Source organism: Alligator mississippiensis, chromosome 5 (genome assembly GCF_030867095.1).
Source record: "Alligator mississippiensis isolate rAllMis1 chromosome 5, rAllMis1, whole genome shotgun sequence".
In the NCBI taxonomy this organism is placed as follows: Eukaryota; Metazoa; Chordata; order Crocodylia; family Alligatoridae; genus Alligator; species Alligator mississippiensis.
Genome location: NC_081828.1, coordinates 28,689,198 through 28,714,806, shown reverse-complemented (window position 1 = coordinate 28,714,806; position 25,609 = coordinate 28,689,198). Strand labels below are relative to the sequence as shown.

Genomic DNA, 25,609 nt, shown 5'->3' with positions numbered 1-25,609 from the left:
TAAGCAATGAAACTGTCAGAGAGATTGCACAGACATTGCATGTGAATACATAGAGGCAAATTTATTTGTATAAGTGCATCCAGATGTGCACTTAACAGAGTTGTATATGCGTACAATAGTTTACTTTCAGATGCAGCTGTTTCTCAAGCAGACATTATATATGTTATCAGTGATCCTATGTTTTTTCCAGCATGACTATTTATGTTTGAATAGAGTTCCTTTGGACTTCCAAGGAGCTTGCTGTAGGGATAATGGACCATGCTGGCTTCAAAATAGAAGTTTCATCTTGCTTTTACTCATAGCATTGGTACCACCATGTTAATAAGCTGAAATAAAGGGACAGATTAAAGCCTGGGTCCCGGTCTATGCTCAGAAGGATCCCAGAAGCTTGCAAAGGAAAAAATCAGGTAAGGGGACAGTGCAAAATGTGACAGTAGATAACAGGCTTCAGCTTCACAACTAATCACTACTGGTGGCAATGGCAGGAGGTTAAGCTTCCTCTGCAAAAATAAAAGCTGGAGGCAGGCCAAAGGCAGGGAGTGAAACCATCTCTTCCCCACCCTTGGGTCTATCTTGTGCTGATGCAGAATGACCTTAGAGAGGATCTGATGAAGTAGTGTAACTAAATCAGGTATTGGCTGTAGCTGTTTGCTACACCATACATACACTACAGATCAAGGACTAAGGAGGGGGCCAAGAACGTGGAATCTGTTGTAAAACCAGTCGATTTTTCTTTCTTTTTGTTCCCTTTCAGTGTTCCTGCCTAGTAGTTCAGCTGGGACTTTAAAGGCAGGTGGCAAGAATAGACAGCTGAGGCTGGGGAAGCAGTTAAAGAGGGGTTATGTAGGAGGAGCTTAGGAAGGAAAAGGGGGGCTCTGCGGGGAGAAGGTCTTTGTGCAGAGTTAGAATAACATTATGGTGGACTAGGCCCAGTTACTGCTCCTGGTAATAAAACCAGCAAACAAGGAATGAGGGTAATCACATACTGCTTATTACATGTGGCAGCCAGGTGAAACAAAATTTAATTTTCCCATTAACCAAAAATACAAGACATGACATTTCTTTTTGTAACCCTACATACGTGAAAACTGTTTTAGACATAATTAGAAGTTATTAAAAAGGATGGTGCTGGAGGGGGTTGCATATGGTAACAAATTATCTTTAAATGAGACAATTAATTAATTAGATTGATAAGATAGAACAAAAAGACTGTATCATCTGTATTCTGTTCCCCAATTGACTTTGTGATCACACTACTACTGAAATTAACTATGATGGGAAATATTCAGTCAAAATCATCAATATTTGTATATCTGCAATATATGTTTATTCAAACTGACTATTGAAAGTCTATAAATAAAACAGTGAAAAGTTTAAATAAAAAGGAGTTAAAACTTGACCCTAACCTTTGAAAAATAAGCACATTTGCAGAGATGCTTCTCATAAATGTAATATTGTTTGTAGGAAAGAGGTGGGGATTAGAGAGCAGGTCCAAAAAAAGAGACATTTTACTTAAAACTAGATGTGTACGCATCCACAATTGCAATCCCAAAGCAGTGGCTGCCCAGAAGTGCACCAAACTGAACAGAGAAGAGCCAGGCTTCCATTTAAGCACCTTTTGGATCTAAAAGTTAGATGAGATGGTTTCAGAGTTCTCTGAGGGACCTCAGAGGTCTTGTAGATGGGTTCAGAACATGACTAACATACAAGGCATCATTCAGTTCAGCACAAAACACAACAGTTGTTTATTCTTTCATTGCAGAAAACACAGGAAATACATAATAAACTAATGGTTAGAGCATTAATACAGAAAGTTCAAGGTCTGTCTCTGCTTGAAGGATTTTAAACCCTCATCTGTGTCCCTGGAGAGTGCCTTAAACACTATGTGAGGGTGCTGTGCTTCATGATGGCTTACTGTGTAATAAGTCAAGATTCAAGGAGCCAGGAGAAAAGTAAGCCAGAGAAAGCCTAACTCTGTAGTCTAGTGCAGTGGTTCCCAATCTGTCGAACCAACTGTGGTACACATTAACACCTTTATTATAATTACTTTATATGACAAGAATTTACTGGTGATACTTAAGGTTGAACTGAAAAATGTGCTGATGGTACTTAAGGTTGTATCATTTTAAATTGGTGGTGCGCAATCTGCCAGAGTTTGGGAATTACTAGTCCAGTAGTTAGAGCACTCGGTTAAAGGGGTGGGTAGGGGTAAAGGTGGGGGTGGAGTTGGGGGCAAGTCTCGGGTTCTGGTCCTTGCTCCCTGAACTGTTTATGCATTTTATGTTAAACAGTCATTGCATAAAACAAAAATAATCCTAAATCCTTTTGTTGTTTTTATTCCAAAATCCAAAACTCTACTGACAGTGAAAAAAATAATTGTCTATTGTGTTTGGGAAGAGGTTTCCTATGATTTAACTTGGGTATTCTAAGACAAACTAGACAATCAAGACCAATCTGAAAGTCGATTATTAATATCGTAAGATCTACTTGGAACACTTCAGTAGGTATAGATTACTTGCCTTCTTTGGGTAATGTGTACATGTGTGCTTATGAATTAAAAAAGGGGGGTTGGGAAGGAGGAAGCCCATATTCTACGCTATAGGGGGACTTTATTAATTTGCTCCTATAGCTGGAAGATCCACAATGAATTGTTGATTGTTTGTTTTTTTTATTTCAAAAGTAACTGAACAAACAAATCCAGTCCAGGATATTGCACCATAAAGGATCTATTGTTTGCTTGATATTGTAGTTCTTAATTATTTATGACAATACTTCCTAGTGGACATGAAAGTGCCCAGCAGCAGTCAACTATGAATCTTGGCAGAGAAAGGAGGAGAGGCAACCATTTCTCTGTTTGTGTCCACTACCCTTTGTTTGTTTCATTTTTTTTCTGGTAGTCACCAATGTTAAAATTGCAGCACTAGCTGCACCTCTGTTCCCTTTCTCTCTCAGTGCATTCGTTTCATATCAGACCTCGTGCTTTTACCTATCTCGGGGCAGAACTCTCCTCTGAGCCAGAGACTTACAGTATGTTTTTATATCACTCCATGCTTTCCCCACAAATCCAGCTGAGCTCTGCACCTGTGGTTCTTTTTGAGAGTCTGTGACAAACCCTATCCAGTGATCAGAGCTTTCTCAAAACCAAAATATTATTTTAACCATAGAACATCTAGGAGAAAGAAAGTATTTTTAAAACAGATCTACCTGCACACCTGTTCTGCCTAAAGCCCTTTCCACCCTGAGATGGTTGGCTACAAAGGCCTCTCTCCTTCAGTGCTTTAGCAGGTGTTTTTATCAGTCTGGTATCTCTAACCTGCTCCAGTACAATTACCTGGCCTCCTCAGACAGTGTCTCTTAATTGAGCCCTTGCTCTTGTTGATTCCTGGGCTTGTGCTTCTTGACAAACCCCGCCCAATAGTTTTAGCAGGTGGTTGAGTCAGAATTCTTGGAGGCAGTAACCTAGTACAACCCTCACATGCTTCTGGAAGGGCTTGTCTTGAGATGATCTTCTTAACTTCTCCTTTTTTTTTCCTGACAGTCTGCTATTACGCTAAATCAAGAAATAGCCCCTGATCTTTTGGAAATTCCAAGTCAAATTTACACATTCTGGTTGAGGTTATGAAAATGCTGTCATTGAATAGCAGTATACCAGTCAGCCCTATACTGTCAGGGATGTGTCAGATTTCCTTCAGACCAGAGGCCACAGTTCTGTAGGGTTTCCACTAAGATGGAAGTACTTTAGAGCAGAGAGATGGTTGTAGCCTAGAAGTCTAATCAAACCTCCTGTGATGTGAGGGAGACATGGGGGACAGGTGTTGGGATCATTGGCTCTCTCCAGAAACATTACCAAGAGATTATCTGTTGACATCACAGAGCTTGAGGGACTCGGTGATGTGGGAAACTCATACTGAGTGCAACTTCCATTCACACACAAATGCTTGAACTTCAGCAACAAATTGAGCTATGATTTCTGTTAGTATATTGAAAGGGAGGCTCTGATTCCATTGCTATTAGGGAAGAGGAAGGAAGCTTGATAATCTTTGTTTTGTTTGGTTTTGTACTTTTTCTTGCCTCATTTTGTGAGGTAACCTTTTACATCTAGAGGTTTTTTTTTAAATGATGCAATTATAATTGCAGCAATAAAGTGTTGTGCAGTATGCAAAAAGAGAATACCATTATTGCAGCTTTAAGTTAGCGGACCTACACAAGGTGACAGACACAATGACAAATTTCCCCGAAAGGACGGTGAAAGCAGTATGAGCAAATAGTAGCATGTAGTATTTATCTTATCAATTCCACCATTTTTATGGTCATAGTTTTGCAATTCTGGTTTCTTCTAGTCAACATGTCTCAAGAGTAGGGTAATACTGGGAGCTGTAAGTTTTGGAAATAGACTACTATGAATATTATCTGCACAGCCGATCTTAGGGGTGGACAGAGTCAGCAACTGCCCAGGGCACCGTGGTCGAGGGGCGCTGCACACACACATGCAAACCTTTGACCTGCCCTACTGCTTGCTCCAGGTGGGAGCCATCAGGGAACTTCAGTGGCAACTAATCCCAGGGGTTGGGAAGTGGGGCCCACCCCCTCCCCGGTTGCACCCAAAGTTGATTTGAGCAGGCTAGCCAGGGCAGCAGGATAAAAAACCTCCAGGCAGTGTCTGTGGCAGGTGCTACCAGGCAGCATGATGGGCTGAGAGGAAAGTGCTAAGGACAAGGCAGTGGTGCCCAGTGAGAAGGCAGCACTGCTGGGCAGCCTCAGCTTGCGCATCAAGGGCTTCACCGTCACCAACCTGTTGGCGCCAGATGCTGAGCTGCAGCCCCGCCCCCCACTACTGAGAGTGTGCGTGGCGCTGGGTGGTGGTACCCTCTGCTGGGGCTAGAAGCGTTACTAATATGCTAGGGGTCTAGGGCTATAGTGTTCTCTTTAGGAGCCAAGCAAAAACAAATATAACTGAATCTGTGGGGCAGTGTTGGTGCCAGGGTAGGGCAGGCATCTGGTACTGGGGGAGGGGCCGCAGCTTATTATCCCCCAAGCCTGGCCACAGACAGAACTGTTCCCTGCATACAAGTCCCCCAACTATGACTCCAAAGTGCCCCTCACTGCTCTTTATGCATTGTCCTGTAGCCTCAAATGTCCCCCTAGCCTCTACTCTGTCCCCTGTTATCCCACATATCCCCAGGTGCAGCCCCACCCCATTTTGCCCCAAACCCATCAAACCCTTACATCTCACTGAGCCCTACCCTGGCCCCTGACTGTACCCTGTACAGATTTGTTCTTATCATACCCCAACTCCCTGGCCCTTCACCATCCTCATCACACTCCACTGAGCCCTGTCCTGCTCCTCTGACCATTTAAACCTCACTTCAGTGTTTTACACCCCCTGGCATCTCCTCACCCAAAGTCCATCTTGCTTCCTCTCACTGTCTCTGGTTTGTGGGTTCGAATTCCCTAGGAACAAAGCCACCCAGTATAGGTTCCTAGATAGCAGCACAACATTATTGGACATGCTGGGCAATGAGCAAAGAAACATCACCAGAAATAGATACAGCTAGTATTGATTAGAGAAGATTAAAGGTTGTTAACCCCTATGAATTGAGGAGATTAGCAGGAATCAGGTAGGTAATAGTGAGCAATGAAGTCAATTGACTCCCTCAGCTCCACCTGAACAGAAGTACAGCTCCCTGCTGGGCAGTTTATTTTAAACTGTGGGGCAGGAATCAAAGTGGGGGGGGGGGTGCAAATGCATCCCCAAACCTTCCCCCCTGGATCCACCCCTAATTGCACTAAAGTAATTTAAATTAAAGGGAACTAGATATACTTGTTTGTTAGGGCAGGTTGTAGCCATGTCCCTTTAATGGAAATAAATTACTGTAGAGTTGTATAAATTCCATGGAATGATTTGTTGTAATAGCAAAGATTAACCTTTTGGGCATAGCAGAAATAATTTTTTACCTTAAAACCAAGGAGACCACCAAACAGCATTAGATACTTTGGTTGATAGCAAAAATCCTAAACAGGAAGCGGTTTCTAGGAATGTACCAGTTTTTGCTCCAGGTTTTTTTGCAAAACAAGAAAAACAGAGATGAATTCAAGCTTGGTCAGTAAAGTGAACACATTCCAGAATTATTTGAGCAGGGTAAAAAAATAAATAACCTTAATCACAGCTTTAAGAGTTTAATGGAAAAAAAGATCTGATTTCAAGATATTAAATGTTGTTATTATCGGCCTAAAAACTTTTGTTTCCAAATTAAGACTTCTTGGAATTCGGAGTTTATTCAGCAAGTAAAATCTTAAAAAAAAACAAACAGTTCCTAATGCAAATAAGTTGGTATTTGCTCTAGCATTGTGCAAACACTGACATGCGAACTTTTCAAGCTAAGTAATTATGAATGAAGTATTGTGGTTAGTGAATTTATTCCAGTTACAGAACTTTTGGTTTTAACACTATGTTCAGAATCAGTTACTCCAGTGTGAACTCTTCAGGTCATGTTCTAAACACAGCAGGGTCTGTTAATCTGAGGAGCTTTGATCAGCACATTGCCCTCACTGTCTTTCTTTGGAATAGCACAAAATGGCACTACACCATCCTTACCCTGTGTAGGCAAATGGAAATTCAAAGGCTTGGCTAAAATACCACCCCCATGCTCTCTCCCCCTCCTACATGGAGCTACTTTAGTGGAGAGTGATGCAGGGAGCCTCTGTCATAATAGAAAATTTTATATAACTCATCTCTTGATGGTTTTGGGGAAGAAGTTAAGCAAACAGAAGAAAAAAAAAACCTCTCCTTAGGGCTCCAGAAGGGAATGAAAAGTAGACATGCCTTCCAGTAGCTAGAAGGGACAAGAAAACAAATGACCTTCCTGCAAACCTATCAGTCAGAAGAGGGGAAATCACATCTCTCTATACAAACAGTAAGATTATATCTGCAGAGAAGAAGCCATCTGGCAATCCCTTCCTCTGTAAAAGCAAGGAAAGAGCCCTCCATTCATCTTTCAAGTATCTGTGATTAGTTATAACTCATTCTATTGGTTGTATTCCATGTATTTGGTAGCTCATTATGATAGTTCTGAGATAGAATGACTAGGCTGTTGACCGGTCTTGTGGTTCAGGAGTACAGCCCTATTTTCAGGTCCTACTTTTTTTGTATTCAAAGGACATAACTAGGCATTCCCAAAAAATACCTGTTTTTGTTTTGTTGAAGGGGGGTGACTCAGAAGGGGTGGTAAATTTCACTCCCAAATTTAGTAAATCAGAGCTACTCCCTTATACGTGAAGAAGTAATATATGCAAACTTTAAACATCATGGATAAAGGCACTTTAACTTTCCAGTGTTTCAGTAGTAGAATTGTAATCCCTACCAAATGAGATGAAATTCAGCAGTGCGGTTTTTTTAGTCAGCTGAAAGTTACATAAGGCAGTTTGAAGATATAAATCAGAATAACATACTCTTATTCAGAGCCTTTCCTTTCCAAGTGCTTCATGGACTATGGACATGAAGTACTACTGACGTGCAGGTATCTTCAGAATGCAGCAGGGCAACCAGTGTACCATATTGCCATGTGGGAGAGGATCAGAAAAGAGAATTTTTGCAAAGCTCTTTGGGACAAACTTCTGTTTCTACAGGAAATGCTGCAGGACCCTTAGTGCTCATGAATAGAAGGCAAGATGCACTCGGGTGCTTTTTAATTCCTTTTCCAGATTATTTCTTTAAAATAGTCCTTCTTTCTGCACAGTAAATTGAACAGAACCCAGTTTCTCTGACTCTGAAGAGTGAAAGGTGGAATTGACTGTGCCAGGATTGGAGCTTGTGATTCCATTTTGTATATAACAGTGCTTGGATGTGTGAAACAGGACAGCCAGTCAACTACTAGGGACAGATCAGTCCCAACTATAAATTACTTATTTCAGATATGGATACATTGACTAATCAGTTCAGGCCTCTGACGAGGCAGAATTTGTCCTATTGTGCAAATGTGGCAATACAAGAATTACAAACATATAAATGAAGAAATGTATATAGGACTGGAAGCATCTTAGATGAGTTGTTTGGTGGCATTGCTGATGACTGACTCCTTGGGCATAGCATAGACCTGGATAATTCTGTAACACTATGGTGCTTGTACAAAAAGGAGTAGGAAAAAAAGACAAGTGTTACCAGGTATCATAAATTCTAGACTCCAAAAGAATGATGGATAGCGATGTTCTTAATAAGAAAAAACTAATCAAAGTGCTGGCTATACAGACTAGCTCCCTAAAGTTAATTAGGATAAGTGATTTCTTTACAGGGCATTCTAATGCCAGAGCCTTTCATTTGCTCACTGATAATTTAAAATGGAGTGTAACTGCATAGTTGGCAAAGACCAACTGGCATTTCCACAGAGGATTAGAGCTCACTGGTCTTGGAACTGAGGCAGAAGAGACTGAAATTTTTCATTAACACTTAGAATAATTCAAATTGTCACAGTGGCTTAAATCTTGCAAATCTTGTACGCTCACACTGACCCCTCTGCTTATTCTTCATGTACTGACTCTGTCAGCGCTATTGACGAGCCTTGGCATGCTGTTGTGAATACCTATGATATATTTATTCCCCTACAAAGGATTGATTTTTTTGATATAACTAGCGAATAAACCCAACCAACCTAAAAGCTTTAAAAGAAGTCAGCAAGAAATTGGAAGTAGGATAAAGGTCTTTCTACTCCTTGTGTATTTTGCTTTCCCTTGAATTCTATACTTTCAATTCAGTTTAGAGTCTTGTCCAAATAAATCTTAAGCATATTGATGCTTCTAATACAGTGGTTTTCAATCTCGGGTCTGCAGACTGTCTAAGGGGTCTGTGAAAGGTGATTTATGATCAATCAAAAGTATGAATACTGACACTTACAATTCAAAGAGACTCTTACCTCCATTCTAAATTTCCAAAGGGGTCTGCACCTCCATTTGAAATTTTTTAAGCATCCACAAATGAAAATATATTTAAAACTACTGCTCTAACACATCTTGTGTTCTCCACTTATAATTTTCCATATGATCTCCTCAAACACTGCTAGCTGCTTAAGGAGAAGTCAGGCAGTTCAGCTCCAGAAGGATCAGCCCTCAGCTGATGTGGCAGGTGCTGCTGGCTGATTCAAATTGCCTGACCCTCTTCTCTCAGCTGAGCTGGGTGAGCAGCCAGTAATGCCTGCCAGGTCAGCTAATGGCCCAATATCACTGGAGCTGAACTGCTTTGCCCCTCTGTTCGAGCCAGATGGATGCTCAGCTGACTCCGCAGGTGCTGCTGGTTAAGGTCAGGTCCTCAGCTGACCTGACAGATGCTGCTAGGAACCCACCAAACTCAGCTCAAGGAGAGAAGAGGGGCCAGGAAGTTCAGTTCGGGCAGCAGCTCCTGCCCCATCCTGAAACTAGGGGGTTAACAGAGCAGCCACAGTGTTTTGCTTCATCCCACACCACTACTGCAGCTACCTGTGTTTTCCCTGGGAAAATAATAGACATTACTGATATTTTCAAGCAAAGACTGTTCTTCATTCCGCCTTTCAAAAACAAGTCGCGTATCTTATTCAGGGGCATGCGGTATGTGAAAAATAAGGGTAATTACACATTTCTTCAAGAAATCTGACAGACTTTTCATTTAAATAGAGTTTCAGTCTTTCTGAGAATATTCTGAACTGGGCAGAAAGGAATTTAATGTTTGTTTAGAAAGAAGGAGAGGTCAGGAAATTAAACTGTTGGGTGTTGTTCTGAAGCTTCAAAGACTAGATTTTCAGTATCCAAACTATCTACTGCTGATTTAAAAACTTAATGTACACCCAAAGAAGCCTACAAAAGCAAGGGTTTATTGCAGCATCTGTAATTCTAACCAATTCTTGCAAAATCTTGGGGTTGAAGATGTCTCAATCTGAGGGTGTGGAGGGAAAAAACCCACGGTTACTGTAAAATTACTCACCCTGGATTTTACTGTATAAAATTTTATTTCCCTAGCAAGGCTCAAATGAATGATCTGCTTTCTCAGTCTGGCTGTCTGTAGTAGGTGCTATAACAGGATTTCACTATTGGTTGCTGGGGAGGAAAAGGGGAGCCAGTGTGCACTGAGCAAACAGCTACCTTGGGATGAAATTGGGAGTGGAAGTGTGGACATGCAACACTTACTCCATAGTAAGTCATCTGAGGGCAAAGCTGTTATCTTTTTTTGTGGGTTAACTTTACACCAGAAAGCAAAACCTTATTCTGTAAAAGGTCTATACATTGTGTGACTGCTCCATTTTTATTATGGAGCAAAGTCAGTTTACTCCTTTGTAAAGGTGTCCTGTGCTCTGAATTCTGCTAGAAGGGGTGGACTTTGTGAGTAGTCTCATTTACTTCAATTCTTCATTCTGACTTCTAATTCCCTGTTCTAACAACTAAGTTAAATGTGTCTAGATAGACTATGATAGAGAAATAGATCTCGTCTTTAAATAAACCACTCAACTTCTCTTTGGTAACCTTCTCTACTGTAACACAAACAGAACCACCCTGTGAATGCACACCCCTAGAGCTCACCTACCACCCCATCCTGGAAACAATTAGAAGAATCATCAAGCAATTATAGCCTATACGGAATAAAGAAAATACCTTGAGAGAAATATTCCTAGCCCCTCAGCTCCTGGCTTTCAAACAACCCTGTAACCTTGCTCAACTCATCAATAGAAGCAAACTCCCCAGTGTTCAGCAGACATAAAATGGGATGCAGCCTTGCCTTAACAATAGATACAGAACCTGTCAATACTTCCCCACTGTGACAACAATCAACATCCCTCACAATGAGCCCATCAGAATCCATGGTTCTTACACATGCCTTTCCCAAAATGTGATGCATTTGGTCCAGTTCACCAAATTCCCACATGGGATCTACCTGGGTGAAACTAAAGAGCAACAATGCACCAGAATGAGCTCTCACAGGAAGACACATTAATACCAGTAGGAGTGTTTTTCACAGAACAACATTTCCATTTCTGTCCTCGTTATCTTTGTGCTTAAGGGAAATCTACCAAGCACCTTTAAAAGGAGAGTTTAGGAACAAAAATTCTTAAGTTGGACATTAAGAACTGAAGACTAAATACCGATATTGATTTTATGGCATACTATAATCTACCCAATTCCTGAAATTCTTCCTTCACAATACAGGTGATAATGACCTTTTGATCCATCTTACTCTCCTATTAATCAAGCTTCTTTCTTTCTGCTATTTTTTGTCTGCTACCCCTTTCCAATCTCACAGCCCTACCCACTGTTTTTAATAACTGCTGTGCCTGCTTCTTTCCTCAGACCTGATGAGGAATGGCTAACAATTGAAAGCTTATCTAACTATATCCAAACCATGCAGTTGGTCCAATAAAAGATATCACCATGGGCGACTGGTGCCTCTTAATACTGGGGGGGCACCAGCGGCTGATCATCAACCGTGGGGGGAGAGTTCCCGGGGGGGGGACCCCAGCAGCCAGTGGCAAACCTGGAAGTGCTGCCGGTGCTTCTCTTGGTGCCCCCACAATCTTAGGGGGGCACCAGCCGTTTCCCCCCACTCCTCGGCCAGTGAGCACCAATCTCACGAGGGGCATGTGCACCCCCATGCCTCCTCTATGTGTTGCCTATGCCACCCATAAAAATCCTTGCTTCTGGAATATGATAATAATTTCAGTAGATCTCTTATCTCTTTCTTTTTTTGTTGGGTTACTATAATTGAGTAAGGCAGCCAGAGTTTGGCTCTAAATCCTAGGCAACCAAAATGAAATAGTGTATATGTTGGTTTCCTAGTAAAAATTTAAGTTCTTGTATGTTTTACTGTGCCTAGAATTATTTCTACAGTGATGAAATTAGAAATTACCATGTTTCCAGATTTTTCAGTGTTTTCAGTGTTTTTGTTATATTATTAATGTGAATATTAACTAATTCTAAACGAAAGATGGTCCAAAATATCTTGATATAAAATTTCAGTTTTGTTCATTGTCTACTATAAGCTTTTAAAATGTTATTAATTTATCCTCCCACCAAACCCTTTATACTAAATCATTTAGATGCCTTTGTAGTTTTTATAATATGCAGTAAGAATAGCTCAGACACTAGGTCTCTTTCATCATTTGGCACTCTATGTAATCTTTGTCCTGAGAAACTCCCTATATGCAGCTCTTTTGAAGGACCTTTAATGCATCTTCCACCACATCATCCAGAAACATGCACCTAACTTGAATTGTCTGCTATTCTACAAGATGATATAATATAAACCCTCTTGTCTTATCCTGTATCCTATTAAATAAATCTTCAGTCTTTTGCCCTCTTCACATACTTGTTCTTTCCTCTGCTCTTCCTTTGTCTTCTGCTAGCTTTCTAAGGTTAATATTTTCCAAATTCTAGAAATAAGTCTTTGTTCACACTTGCCTCCCTTAGTGCCTCCTTGGTACTTCCTCTTACCTTATTCACCCTCATTCTACAATTCTTAATGTTTTATGTTGAGCTAATGTAATTCTCTTGACACTCATTTAGAAATGTATATGAGCCCCAGTTCTGGCAGGAAACAGGCTAGCTCACTTTAAAATATACTCCCTTTCCCCCTTAGGAGCCAAACTGGGGTGGGGAAAGTAACCTCCAGACTCTTAGACAAATACAGAATTAGGAGAAATAGCACAGATTCCATGTGTGTTCTTAACAAACTTACAAACTTCAGTCTTCCTTCTTAGCAAGCAAAACAGTGCATGCAGCACTTAGGCAAGGATGAGTGCTTAAAACAGTGACTTCTCTTTTGCAGACACATGCAGACTTTAATTTCTCCCAATACCATTATTTTCCCTTTCTGGTTTCTCACACTAACACTGAAAGAGGCATTCAGACTTCAGTGCAGACACAGCATGACTCCATTGAGCATATTGCAGGAAATGACCACATAGGAAGCTTTAATCTGCGTTATTCCTTTGACTTTCAAAGTAGTCCACGGGCTCTTGTGGCTCAGATCAGCCTATGAAGACAGTGTCAGAGCTTCCGTAACTTTCTCTTTCTATAGGCTTTTTTGTCATTGATGTGAATTTGCTTTGTAAGTCATGTATAAGTATGGTCAGAAAGGAAAATTAGATTATTAAATGTATGACATGAAGCATGAGTCATGCATATCTATGAGAACTTTAATTATCCATAGGTCATTCCAGTGCCTATAGACATCTGTACTGAAGTGTTTATTTGATGAAGTCTTCCAGAACCTATTGTTCTTAAGGAAGCTGCCTAGCAGTTCCTATACAGAATTGGAACCTGTGTTTTTACACAGGGAGCACATTTGTACTCAAACCAAGTAGAATGGGAGGAAGAACCTCCCTCTTTTCCCCCACCCCTACTTTGGGCAGCCGTGGCATTGGACAATCATGATTCTACTGAATGGCAAAACCAAGTGCAAGTATTTTTGATTAATTCTACTGTCCATTTATGCATTCATCTTTTATATAATAAGTACATTTGAGAGAATTGGAAGATGACAGTATGACTTTGGATAACTGAGTCATGCCAGAATTCAGAAGAATTTGATCAAAATGAAAGATGTGTATAAACCAGGTGTATTTCTCAGAAAACAGTAGTTAAGCACAGCGTTATGACCTTGGGGTCAGGAAGGGACACAGAGACTGTTTTGAATCTGACCCACTCTAGCCAGGGGCCATGGGCAGAGACTGTGCAGTAAGCCAGGCTTGGCAAGGGATAGCAGCAGTGCATGGTTTCATCCTTCCAGTGCCTGCTCCCTGTCTGGTTCTCCTCCTGCTCCTGTGTCCGCTGCTGCAGGGGGCGGAAGGAGGAACCTGCACACTGCTGCCATTGTCCCCACCTGAGCCCAGTTCTTTCCACAGCTTCACCCTGCAGCACAGGGCAGAAGCAAGTCAGAAGTAGCTTTGTAGCTCCCCTTCCCTGCATTGTGCCTGCATCAGCCAGGGACAGCAGCAGCTGTGCACAGATTCCTCCTTCCAGCTCCTGGTCCCAGCCAGCACTGAAAGGAGAATCCTGTGCTGCTGCTTCCACTATCCCCTGCTGGCACCCTGTACAGCCACAGTTGGAGGAAGACAGGAGCGGCTCTGCAGCTCCCCTTGCATCCAGATCAGCTGAGGACTGTAGTCGCAGGCAGGTGTGTTGGCACAGACACCCCTTGGACCCACCCCTCTGCGTACATGAACTATATCTTTCACTCTATCAAACATACTGTGTTTTGTTAAAAGAAGGCAACTGGTCATCTTTGGTTTTCTCCATTTGTTTTACTAAATACTGTACTAAAATCCAAGATAAAAAATAGATATGTATCTAGAGAATAATAAAAGAGCTCCCGGGTGAGTTTTACAGTGATTTCATAAACGTCAGTTGCTATCCACTGGGTAGCATTACTTTAAAAAAAAAAAAAAAGACTCAATGTATTCTGTTTTGGAGGGCCTGTATAAATCGATGCTAAATGGTTAATAAAATAACTGGCCATCCACCTCTGTCTCTGTTTAAAGCCAACCTGAGTTCTTTGGCAAAATTAAATTGTCTGTCTTAGTTCAGTCCCAATTGGCCACTGTAGCAAACTGAAACAAAAACAGCAATGTAATTTGACACGATGCGCAATTCTTGAGAACTCTTTTCTGGAGGGGGTCAGAACAGGGCTGTCATAGAAACTGACTGAAGTGTCATTGTTCTTAAACTCCCTATTAAAAAGGGTGGGCTTCCTAGACAAAACACTTGGAGTGTGCTTTATTTTGGTAGGTCACTCATAGCAAGACTGTAGAAAATGTCACTTCCATGAGCACACAAGGTTCTGTTTTAGTGAAAATGATAGTAACATTTATGCCATTATTATTGCTCTGGGCAAAGACCCTTTATTCATTGCAGTTTAATGCACTATTTTATGTCTTTGCATCTACCTAAGTGTGACAGTGGCTCTTCTAAAAGGTGTAGCACAGCAGTGCTCAACCTGTGGCTCATGGGGCAGAGCCAAGTCATTCAGCCTGCATGGCTCCCATGAGTCCAGACATGGTGGCAGGAAAGCAGTGGCAGCTTTAATTGCCGCATCTCCCAGAGCCAAATTTCTGGACTCGTGAGGATCCTGCAAGCTGGATGTTGTGGCCCTGTGGACCAGATCATGCCAGTACACAGGGTAAGGCCACAGCCTTCAGGGTCAGACTCTGGCCAGATTTGGCATGCAGGGCTGGGTCAGCATGCGAGATTACACCCAGGGACCAATGCTGCACACAGCCCAGTGCTGGGTCAGGCCTGCAAATTGACCCATACATGGGATTTGGCCTGAGGGGCAGTTCTGTGCCATTCATCCATCCCATGGGGCCACATTGTCTGAGCACCATTGGTGTAGTAGACAGATACTGTTGCACAAGGCAGTGTTGTTCTGTATCAGAGCTGTCCAGCTTCTAAGCAACTGGGAGCGCCATACTCACTGTGGACCACACCAGCAAGGGTCCCCCTGGACTGCACACTGCATAGGCACCACCCCCTATACTGCACTGTGTATGTATATGCTCTGGCCTCACTCTCAGCATGTGTATGCTCTGGCCATATGCTGTACCATGCCACCCCATCCCCTGAGGTAGGGGAATGTAACAACTAGAGGAGAGAGGAGGAACCTGGAGCCCCTGATTAGTGCTGCAGCCAGACTGACGGCAGCAGCAGCTTGGTGGTGACAAGGTAGGAGCCCGGAGGTCACAAATTAAGCCCTTGCAGGCTGCATGCACCTCACCAGCTAGACAGCTCTGTTCTAGATCATGCAAAAAACTGGCTGGAGACACCAGTAGAGAATCACATTACATTTTTGTGGACATTTGAAGTCTGTTTTAGATTGGCTAAGCTGAAGTACTGAAGAGAAGGACCAGTTGGCTGAATATGAGCCAATACTGTACTCTTGTTGCAAAAAAATGTCAACAATATACTGGGTTGTATTAGCAGGAGTGTCACTTGCAAATCAAAGGAAGGGATTATTTTGCTCTGTTCAGCACTGGTGAGGCATCATCTGGAGTACTGTGTCCAGTTTTGGGCCCCACACTTCAAGAAAGATGCAGACAGATTGGAAAGAGTCTGGTAGAGGGCAAGAAAAATTATTAGAGGCTTGGGAAGCAAGACTTCTAACAACAGAGTGAAAGAGCTGTGGTTATTTAGTCTGGAGAAGATAAGACTGAGAAGGGATTTAATAGTGGTCTTCAAATACCTGGGGTAATTACAGAGAGAATGGAGATGAATGAGATTTTCTCTGTGACCAGAGGTGACAGGACTAGGAGCAATGGATTCAAACTTCAGTGGAAGAAATTTAGGTTAGAGATTAAGAGGAGCTTTTTGACCATGAGGGAGGTCAAGCATTGGAATAGGCCGCCTAGTGAAGTTGTGGAATCTCCATCCCTGGAAATTTTCAAGAGCAAGTTGGACAGAGACTTGGCTGGGATGGTTTAGTCGGGGATGATTCTGCCTCGAGCAGAGGGCTGGACTACATGATATTGTGAAGTCCCTTTCATTTTCTGTTATCCTAAATCTTATGCAAATTAGATTGCTCTGAGTAAAATGTTGTCAAATAACTACTGTAGCCATGGAAACCCTAAAAATATATCTTTTTTCTTAAGGAAGAAAGGAATATCAGCTGTTAAAATTTATTCTAAGTTCAAATACCTTTAGTTGGGACAGTTTACTTTAAATAGTTAAGGGATAATTACTTTAAATTTGGGTTTATTGATTTTTCTGTATTCTAAATAGGTGACTTTCCCAACTGGACTGTATAGCATCAAACCTCTATCCATTCTTGAGGTGTGACTTTTTTTTTTTTTCCCACTAATAGTAAAACAAAAAAACCCAATTTAGGCCTCATGCCAGATTAGGTTGTTCCTGGGGATCCTAGTGTAGTGATCATAAGATTCAGTATGATTACTATGCATATAGGTCAGTACTACCCAGTCTTCTCTGTTTCAGACCACAAATGCAGTCCTGTTAAGGCTTTTATTCCATCCAGGCTCAAACAACATGGCAGATGATACCATCCAGAGCCACTACTTGCACTATCTCCAGGAAAAAAAACAATAACTTCTTCCAGCCCTGGTTCAAGATGTGGTTTGGCATCCCAATGCAGATGTCAAAAATGTTTTGATACCACATTAAAGAAATAATGATTCTACTTCTAATACCAAAGCTTAGATATCCTATCTTATTTCATCTTCTTGCATGTGATATTTTTGTCACAACAACTTTATTAAACTGTTTAAATTATGTAAAACAGAGATTTTTGAGGAAGGAATTAGATATCTGGTTTCCCCACATTACCTGTAAAAATATACTGAAACCCCAAGCTTTCAAAAAAGATTCCAGGAAAATGACTGGCAAGGAATACTAGGTGTACAAAGCTCTTATCTGGAGAATCGTAGAAATAAGGAGCTGGAAGAGACCTCAGGAGGTCACTTAGTCCAATCACTGCTCAGTGTGGGAACATCTCATTCTAAACCATCCCAGACAAATATTTATCTAACCTTCACTTGAAAACCTCCCATGATGGAGATTCCACAGCCTCTGCAGATAATCTGTTCCAGTTTTTAGTCACCCTCATATTTGGACAGTTCTTTTTAATATCCAATCTAAAGTTCCCTTATTGCAATTTATGGCATTTACTACTTGTTTTGTCTTTCATGGATTCAGAGAATAGTTGATTGCCATCCTCTTTGAAACAACCCCTTTTGTATTTGAAGACTGTTCTCCCTCAGCTTTCTCTTCTCTAAGCTAAATAACTGCACTTCATCCAACCTTTCCCTGTACATCATGCTTTCTACACTTCTGATACCTGTTGTTGCTGTCTTCTGCACTTCTTAAAATTTGTTCACATCGTTCTTGAAGTGCAGTGCCCAAAACTGACATAGTAAGACTTCCCAATGCTGAACAGAGTACAAGATTCGCTTCTCCAGACAAGCATGTGTAACTCCTAGGATGCTGTTAGCTTTTTTCCAGTAATACTACGTTGTTGACATCTACTCAACTTACAGTTTCCTGTAAACCATAGGTCCTTTTTTGCAGTAGTGCAGTAGCCAGTCATTCACCAATTTTTATTTGTGCCTTTGATTGTTCAGTTCTAAGTATAGTACTCTGCACTTGCCCTTATTTAATTTTATCAAATTTATATCAGATCACTTCTCTAAATTATCAAGGTAATTTTGAAACCTAATCCTATCAAGTGTCTGCTGCCCCATCCAGTTTGGTATCATGTTCAAATGTGCTAATTAGATTCCATTCTCCAAGTCACTAACACAAATACTGAATTGTATGAGACCTAGGACAGACCCTGAAGATACCTCCTGCCAGTTGGACATTGAGCTACTGATGACTATTTTTTGAGCATGATGGTCTTTGGAGTTATGAACTCACCTTACAGTAGTTTAATTTAGACCAGGGATGCCCAAATCACCTGGGGACCATAGGGCTCCTTGTGGGTAAGATCCAGCCTGGGTCATCCAGACAGCCACTGTGGGCAATGCAGCAGTGGTGGGTCTGGCAGCAGTGACTGGTAAGGAGTTCAGGGGAGGGAGTCTACATGCACAGTGGCAGTCGGGGGCCAGCAGTGTTAAGCTTAGTTTGCTGCTGACAACCCTGGCTAGCAGGGCCAAAGGGTCCACTGATGGCCCAGCCGGCCAAACAGAGAGCCTTTGCGGGCTGGTTCTAGCCCATGGGGCATCTGACACTCCTCATCTAGACTCTATTTCCTTAGCTTACATATGAGAATGGCATGGGAGATAGTGTCCAAAACTTGCTAAAAGCAAGGTATATTACATCCGCTGCTCTCCCCCATCCACAAAGGTCAACAACTTGGGCACCTATACATGTGCCCGATACCTGCTCTGATGTGTTCTAATTACAACGCTCCAGCAGCCTCGCCGTCACATATTCAGCACCCCCGTGTTTCCAAACGGTGGTGGAAGCACTTATAACTAAAATTTGTCAAATGAGCTTTAGTTAAAACCCCCCCGCCACCATTTTGAAGCGCGAGATGTGGAATCCTTGTGATGCTGAGGCTGCTGGGGTGTTCTGCTTAGAGCAGACTTCATAGACTTTCATAGACATCAGACTTGATTAATTGAGTCTGATCTGATGCGTTCCAATTAGACTTGTAAAGTTGGGGAGCACATGTAAAGATGCCCCTTGTCTATAAGAACTAGGAAGAAAATTCTGGAAGAGCAAGGATCCAGGAGTCTGTGGAAAGTGGATTTGCTGGAGGCTAGTAATATTTCCTTTGCCCTAGGGATACTGATGCTAGTTGATAACCTGCAAATCCTGTTGTAGAAGACAAGGGCTTTGGCCAGGATTTTTTCACAATAGCATAATATGAAGCGAGTTTGCTTGAAAATATCAATATTAAAGACAACAAACACACATTCAAAGGGCACAGGAGGCCCAAGAAAAGAACCATTCTCTCTTTTCCGTGTGGTTACACAGTTCACTGGCTCATGAAGAATTTTAAAAAATCAGCAACTTTTCACTGCAAGCCTATGGCAAACATCCACAAGAACCATCTTAGATGCCTTTCTAGGTAGGCTTGATGAATAGCAGGTTGCCAGGAACAGCACCCATCTTGTTTTCTGAGATAATGCCACAAATATGCTGAAAACTTTTTCTGACTAAAAGGTATACAATTTTCTGACTCGTTTTACTTCTGGATAAATAATGCTTTTAAAGAAATATTTCAACACAAACATGAATTCAGTAATGCAAATGCCATTTTTAAAGCACTTTTCTGTTGCAGGGCTCCCCATGAGTCTCTGTGCAAACTGGAGATCTCAATTGATACCAAGATGTAATTCCATGACTTGTGCAATGGAAAACCTGGCATAGAGCTATGATTTTTGATGACTTCCTAATCAAACTAAACAGAACTGCAAAGAGAGGCTCACAGAGTTTGCAATTCAGGTTCTTTTAACTTGACTCTTCTGAGAAGGCAAGAAAAGTTCTTGAGATGTCGATGCATCTGTTTTGGTGCCAGGTATTTGGCTATAATATCCAGTTCACTATGGGAATGTCAAATTAAAACACAAAAGTCATGGGATAGAGAGGAGAGAGGGAAGCTCTTGTTGTCCATCTGAGCATTTTAACTGGTATATCTAAGGAAGGAAGATGCCACAGTTTTCATCTTTTAACCTTCTTCCCAACTCTGACATTTTCCAAACCGGACTTTATCTTCTGAGAGCTCTGTGCCTGTGAGAAGCTTGGCATGGATGCCAGCTGCTACCAAAGAACACAGAAAAGCTTTTTTGTGTTTGAACTGCAATCTGTCCACACTTGATTTTAAGCACTAATGAGACTACTTGTAATTCTACACCATGTTTCTCAGATTTTAACCTACTTTCTACTGTGCTTAATTTGCTTAGGGTCTGTACAAGATTACTGCATGCAACTCAAGCACCTTTACCAAATATGATTTAATATAGTTTTTAAATGTTCTGCTGATGTTTGTAATCCAAGAAGTATTTCTATTGAAATCTTAAAACAATATAATTAAGATGGGATGTGAATATATGACTCTTTTAGTAAAGGTATTAAGTAATGTCTTATTTAGATGTGTATTTATTTAGATACTGAACTGATAAAAGGTTGCCAAGTTGAATCCACAGAAGTGGTATACAAAAAAAGACTAATTCTGAATGTCCTAGTGTTATACAATGCACAGTGCTTTTTTTTTTTTAAGATGTTATGTTAATAGAATACAATAGCAGTGGATTCAACAGCAGAAGATTCAACCTGAGAAATAACTTATATTTTACTCTTCAAAGAGATACAAATGTTGGAAAGACATTCTGAGAACCCAGTATAGCTCAGAACAGGCACAGAAAAGAACACTGCACAATTAAGGTGAGTGAGTGGCAGGGTTTGCTTGCTAATATCATTTACTGGGCTGACTCTATAGTTAGGAGAATTATTAGACAATTTTGTGCACAAAGTGCCCTTCAAGTCTGAGGAAGAAGCAGATACAGCCTGAACACCAGTTAAAACAATATTTTCCTGGGCCATTACAGCTCCAACATTATTAGCCAACTAAGAAAAATGTGTAATTGAATTCCAGATTTAGCTCATGGGTGTGATCCAGAATAAAATGATCAATGGTTATGTTTGTAAAATATTTGGATGCCAGAAGCAAAACTGTTCAAAACTCTAAGTGAGATTGTGTCTTGGTTTCAAGACACAGGGAGATGAGTAAATAGAGGGCAGTCCTGCAAGGTGCAAGTACTTCTAGGTTTATAAACAGTTTCCTTAAGGCTACTTGTGCTTAAGTGCTGTTTTGGGCTGAACCAGAGTACTTGCCACCTTGGAAGAGTACCTACATTAATGATGTTGTTCAGTATGGTAAGGGCTGGATTACATACAGTATTATCATGGCAAAGATTATTAAGATTTATAGTGATTTTTCCTCCCAAATACCAATTGGATGATTTGAGACACTGAAATAAGTGTTTGGCTAGTTGACTGCATTCATGAATATAAATTTCATAGTACTTTCTACAAACAAATGTTTAGAGCAAGCTAAAATAGAGTTGTGCATGGAACTCTACAGCATATTTATCATCTTTGTAACTGTATATTCCATCTGTGTCTTCTTGCTAATCTGGGAAGGAAAGTACTACCTTTTCATGTATACATATAGCACTGATGGATCATCATCTTCAGTTGTTGTAGAGACATTGACTCACAGTTCAAATGAAGCTCCCTATACATTGATGCTATCATGGCTAATAGGTAGTTAGCCATGTAATCTGAAGTCAAGCAGAAGGCAGGGCAGGATGGCACTTCAGTGATTACCTGGTTCCGAGAGGCATACACAGAAAGAGACTGTTCAGAGAGTCTGTGGCCAATGAAACTTATTCCTTTCTGAGCGAGTTATACCTTAAGGTGCCTCCCTGCCTTTCATTATGACTAATAGAAAATGGATGCATGGACTTAATTTTTCAGAAGGATGAATGCAGGAGTGAGAGCGCTTCTGTGCTATGCTAATTGGTATTAAATTAAAGGAAAACTTCACAAATACTCCGGCTATTTAAGGTAGCAAGTCATCACTCCCCTTTCATGCAAGATGATGTAAATGATAACTTATTGAGATGAGATCAGCCGCATAATCTTTTTCAAGTGTTTTAACATTTCTGAATAATAGCTTACGTTGTGGTATGTGCCCTGTGACCTCTAGCCAAGCCTCTGAATGGGAAGTACAGATGTTCAGTATCTCTGAAAACAGAACCTTTTTATTTTAGAGTCTAAATATGATCTAGGAGCCCACTCATCTCTACACGCATGGATTTGGAAATGTTGGCCTCTGCTTTTAAGTTTCTCCTTGGAACTTTAAATAAGATTTTGGGAAATTCTCTCTACTAGCTGAAGGTAAGAGTGGAATCCCACTTCCTCTGCTACTTTTGGCATCAGAAAGCCAAGTGTGATAGGAGGGGATAAATTGGATGATGCAGCTAAAAATATATCAGATTAGTATTTGTTTGTTGTAATAGCAGGTCACAGTGGAAAGCTACTGTTTAAATGAAAATAGTTCAACATATTTGTGAAGGAACTTTGAAAAGGGAAGGTAGGTTCATACTGGTCTCTTACCTGTGCAAAGCACTTAATCATTAGCCTATTGTCTGTCAATGGGATTATTCCTACGCTTACAATCGAGTGTGTACTGAAGTCCTCTTACAAAGTGTGAGGGCTAATATAGTAAAGAAAAACCTGTCTAGGGAATATTATTCATGGTCCCAGTCTTGAATCCTAGGTTCAGTTTATGGAGTGCTTTGCTTGCAAGCTTACATGCTAGCAAGAACTGTGGTGATCACTCAGCACTAACAGTGCTATAGTTAGTAATCATCAGAAAAAGGGACAGAGAGACTTGTAGACTGTTACAGCCTTAACTATTGAACATGGATGCCATGTTCAATATGAGACACCAGTAGGGATGACAGATAAATTTGTCCAGTTGCATCTGAGACTGGCACAATAATTAAACAGAAAAAAATAGGAAGTATGGAAACTCTCTGTATGACAACCAGGATGCAAAAGCTTTTTCAGAAACATATATGAAAGATTGATAGGCTTCGATCTAAGAACTCTACATAGAGTATATTGACCTCCCTTCTTTTTCTCACAGACTTGCTGGAAGTACTCCAGACTCATGGGAACTTCAGTATGTGCAGTTCAAGGATTACAACTGTTGTTGCGTTCTATAGCCTTATATTTAGCAAAATGAAGTAACTTATATTTTTACATAGGTATGGTCTGACCAAACTTCATTTTGGGTAACATATTTATTAGTGGGGTCTTTAAGAACAGATGTTAAGTGGTTAATTAATTGTGATTCTTTTAACATGCCAAGTAAGTAAAATACCCATCACAACACAGAGCGGCATTCAGTTATTTCGAAATTCTAAAAATTTAAAGTTTTTTCCACTTAAACTTGCGTTTCTGGGCTTTGGCCTGAACTCTGAGTGGAAGTGCCAAAATACCGCGAGAGCGTCTGTTGCTGCAGTATGTCTGGCCCAACCAGAAGCAGGAAATACTTGTGAGAGCCTGTCTCAAGAGATTGCCAGCCAGTTTTGAGGTTTGCCTGTCGCTATTTATTAGAAGAAAGTGGAGAGCAGAGAATGTAGCTGAGAGAGAGAATTTGGAAGGCATGTAAAAATGGCCAACTAGAAATGATGGTAGACTTTTTTTTTTACACTGAAACAAGAATAAAATGAATACACAAAATAATCTTGAGTCGCTTTTCATTATCTCTCAGTGATGGTGGAAATACAGGTGAAACACAGGGAAAATGCTGTGAATAGAGTAAAAAGGCCTAAGCTCAAACTGGTTTGTCTGGTACTATAGCTTTCCTATCTTGCCATGACCTCTCTCATGGCTGGCTTAAAGGGAAGCAGGATCAGGCCTCTATTGCTAAATTCTTTGGTTGCCTTCTGGGATTAGAAATTCCTTGTGTACTACACTAAACTCCTTTACACTTTCTCACTACCACCATCATGACTAGAGGTACATTGGCAACAGTAACAATATAGGCGCTAGCATAGAAAGGCTGGTGCTGTTTTATCCCATCTGCTGTCTCAAACCAGGTTAAATTATTTTGCTATCAAAGCCTACACTAAACTAAGAGGCCAGCGGCAGTTGTATGCTACTGCTCCCACTATTGTCACTAATGGTGAGGGGTTTTTTTAAAGATCTAGTATAGAAACATACATAGTTGCAGCTGACTAAAAGAGGGGGTAAAGTCTCAGGATACAACAAAGGATTGACAAAAGGAGGGAAGAGGTATTGGATGAGGTCTTACAAGGCATTTCTTCTATCACAGCTGGAGAGAAAGCATTTTAGGACAATTTTCTTTCATTTCACTCAAAAATAAGATAGTACTTCACTTCCTGTTAATGTAGTGTGCTATTAAATGCAGATGTGTAAAAGTGTGAAACTTCATTGAGAGCACAGTTAGGCCAGTGAGCATTTGTGAATATTCTACCCTCATTCCCAACTGCTAAAACTATCTAAAGCTTTGTTTTATTTTTAAGGATGCTTTCCCATAACAATAAGGAATCCTCACTTTTAACACAGCTGACTTCATCCTTTTCCTTTTGGCTGTTGAGAATGACCAGTGGGTGAATACCTCTGATTTTTGTTTTTATTTCTGGTGTTATGTACCTGTAGAAATAGAGATTTCCCAGTGTCACAGATGTTGTTATAAAGAGAAAAATAACCTATTGCAACTGTCAATGCTAATTTTTTTCAGTTTTCTGCAGGCTTTATTTATACAAGTTCCATTAGCGTAAATTTTCTTGAAAAGGTATTCCCTGTGGATCTAACTGTACTCCAGTACAACCTCATTTGCAATTGAAATCTCTGTGCAGTTTGGAGTTTAGCTCAATCACAATGTTGTAATTTAGTTTGTAAATTGAGTAATTTAGCCACTACTTCTTTTAAAGGATCCTTAACAAAGCTCTAATACCTACAGCATACATTTTTCTTCCACTGCATTAGACTTTCTAATTAAAAAAAACTGTGCTTGTTAGGCAAACTATTCCTTAGTGGAGCTAAAGAGAAACTAAAGGTATTTTAATTGAGTTCCATTTTATTTGGTGGGGAAAGGCAGCTGTTTTCTTTCCCTTATAATAAATTTAGTGACTTTTCTCATCAAGTACCTTTTTAATTAAAGATGCATAATATTCAGTACAAGGCTACAGCAAAAATGCAAGTGATTCTGTAATCCAGTCTATGCAGCTGGGCCCTTATACCAGACTACTGTACCATTTTCAGTTATTAGGACTCTACAAAGCACCTACATCATCTCATAAGGTCTCTGTTGTAAGGTCAGTGCCTACCTCTCATGATGTACTCATTATTTTAACTAGTATACAGCGCCAGCCTTTAAATCTCTACCCTTTAAAAAAATGCTCCAAGTGTCTCTTAAGAGTACGTTATCGTTAAATTTTAGTTCTTCATAGGATAGCATGTAACTTAAGTTCTATATATACACAACTTTGTGCCCATGTGTTTAAAAAAAGAAAAGAAAACCTAAAGAGCATGGTAACTTCACTTTTGGAGGAGGCAGTAAGGGTCTAGAAAAAACATTCCTTGCAAGATCCACAGATGGATT

General features: G+C 40.6%; 1 protein-coding gene and 1 long non-coding RNA gene across 2 annotated transcripts in view; both read left to right on the top strand.

Moving 5' to 3' along the window:
- DDAH1 (dimethylarginine dimethylaminohydrolase 1) overlaps positions 1-25,609 on the top strand; it is a 105,181-nt gene that overhangs the window by 3,252 nt on the left and 76,320 nt on the right. The gene's annotated exons all lie outside the window — the stretch shown is intronic.
- On the top strand, positions 15,323-23,703 carry LOC109283573 (uncharacterized). The gene is made up of 3 exons (XR_002090795.2): positions 15,323-20,850; positions 22,242-22,368; positions 23,123-23,703. It is a non-coding gene; the product is annotated as an uncharacterized LOC109283573 (long non-coding RNA).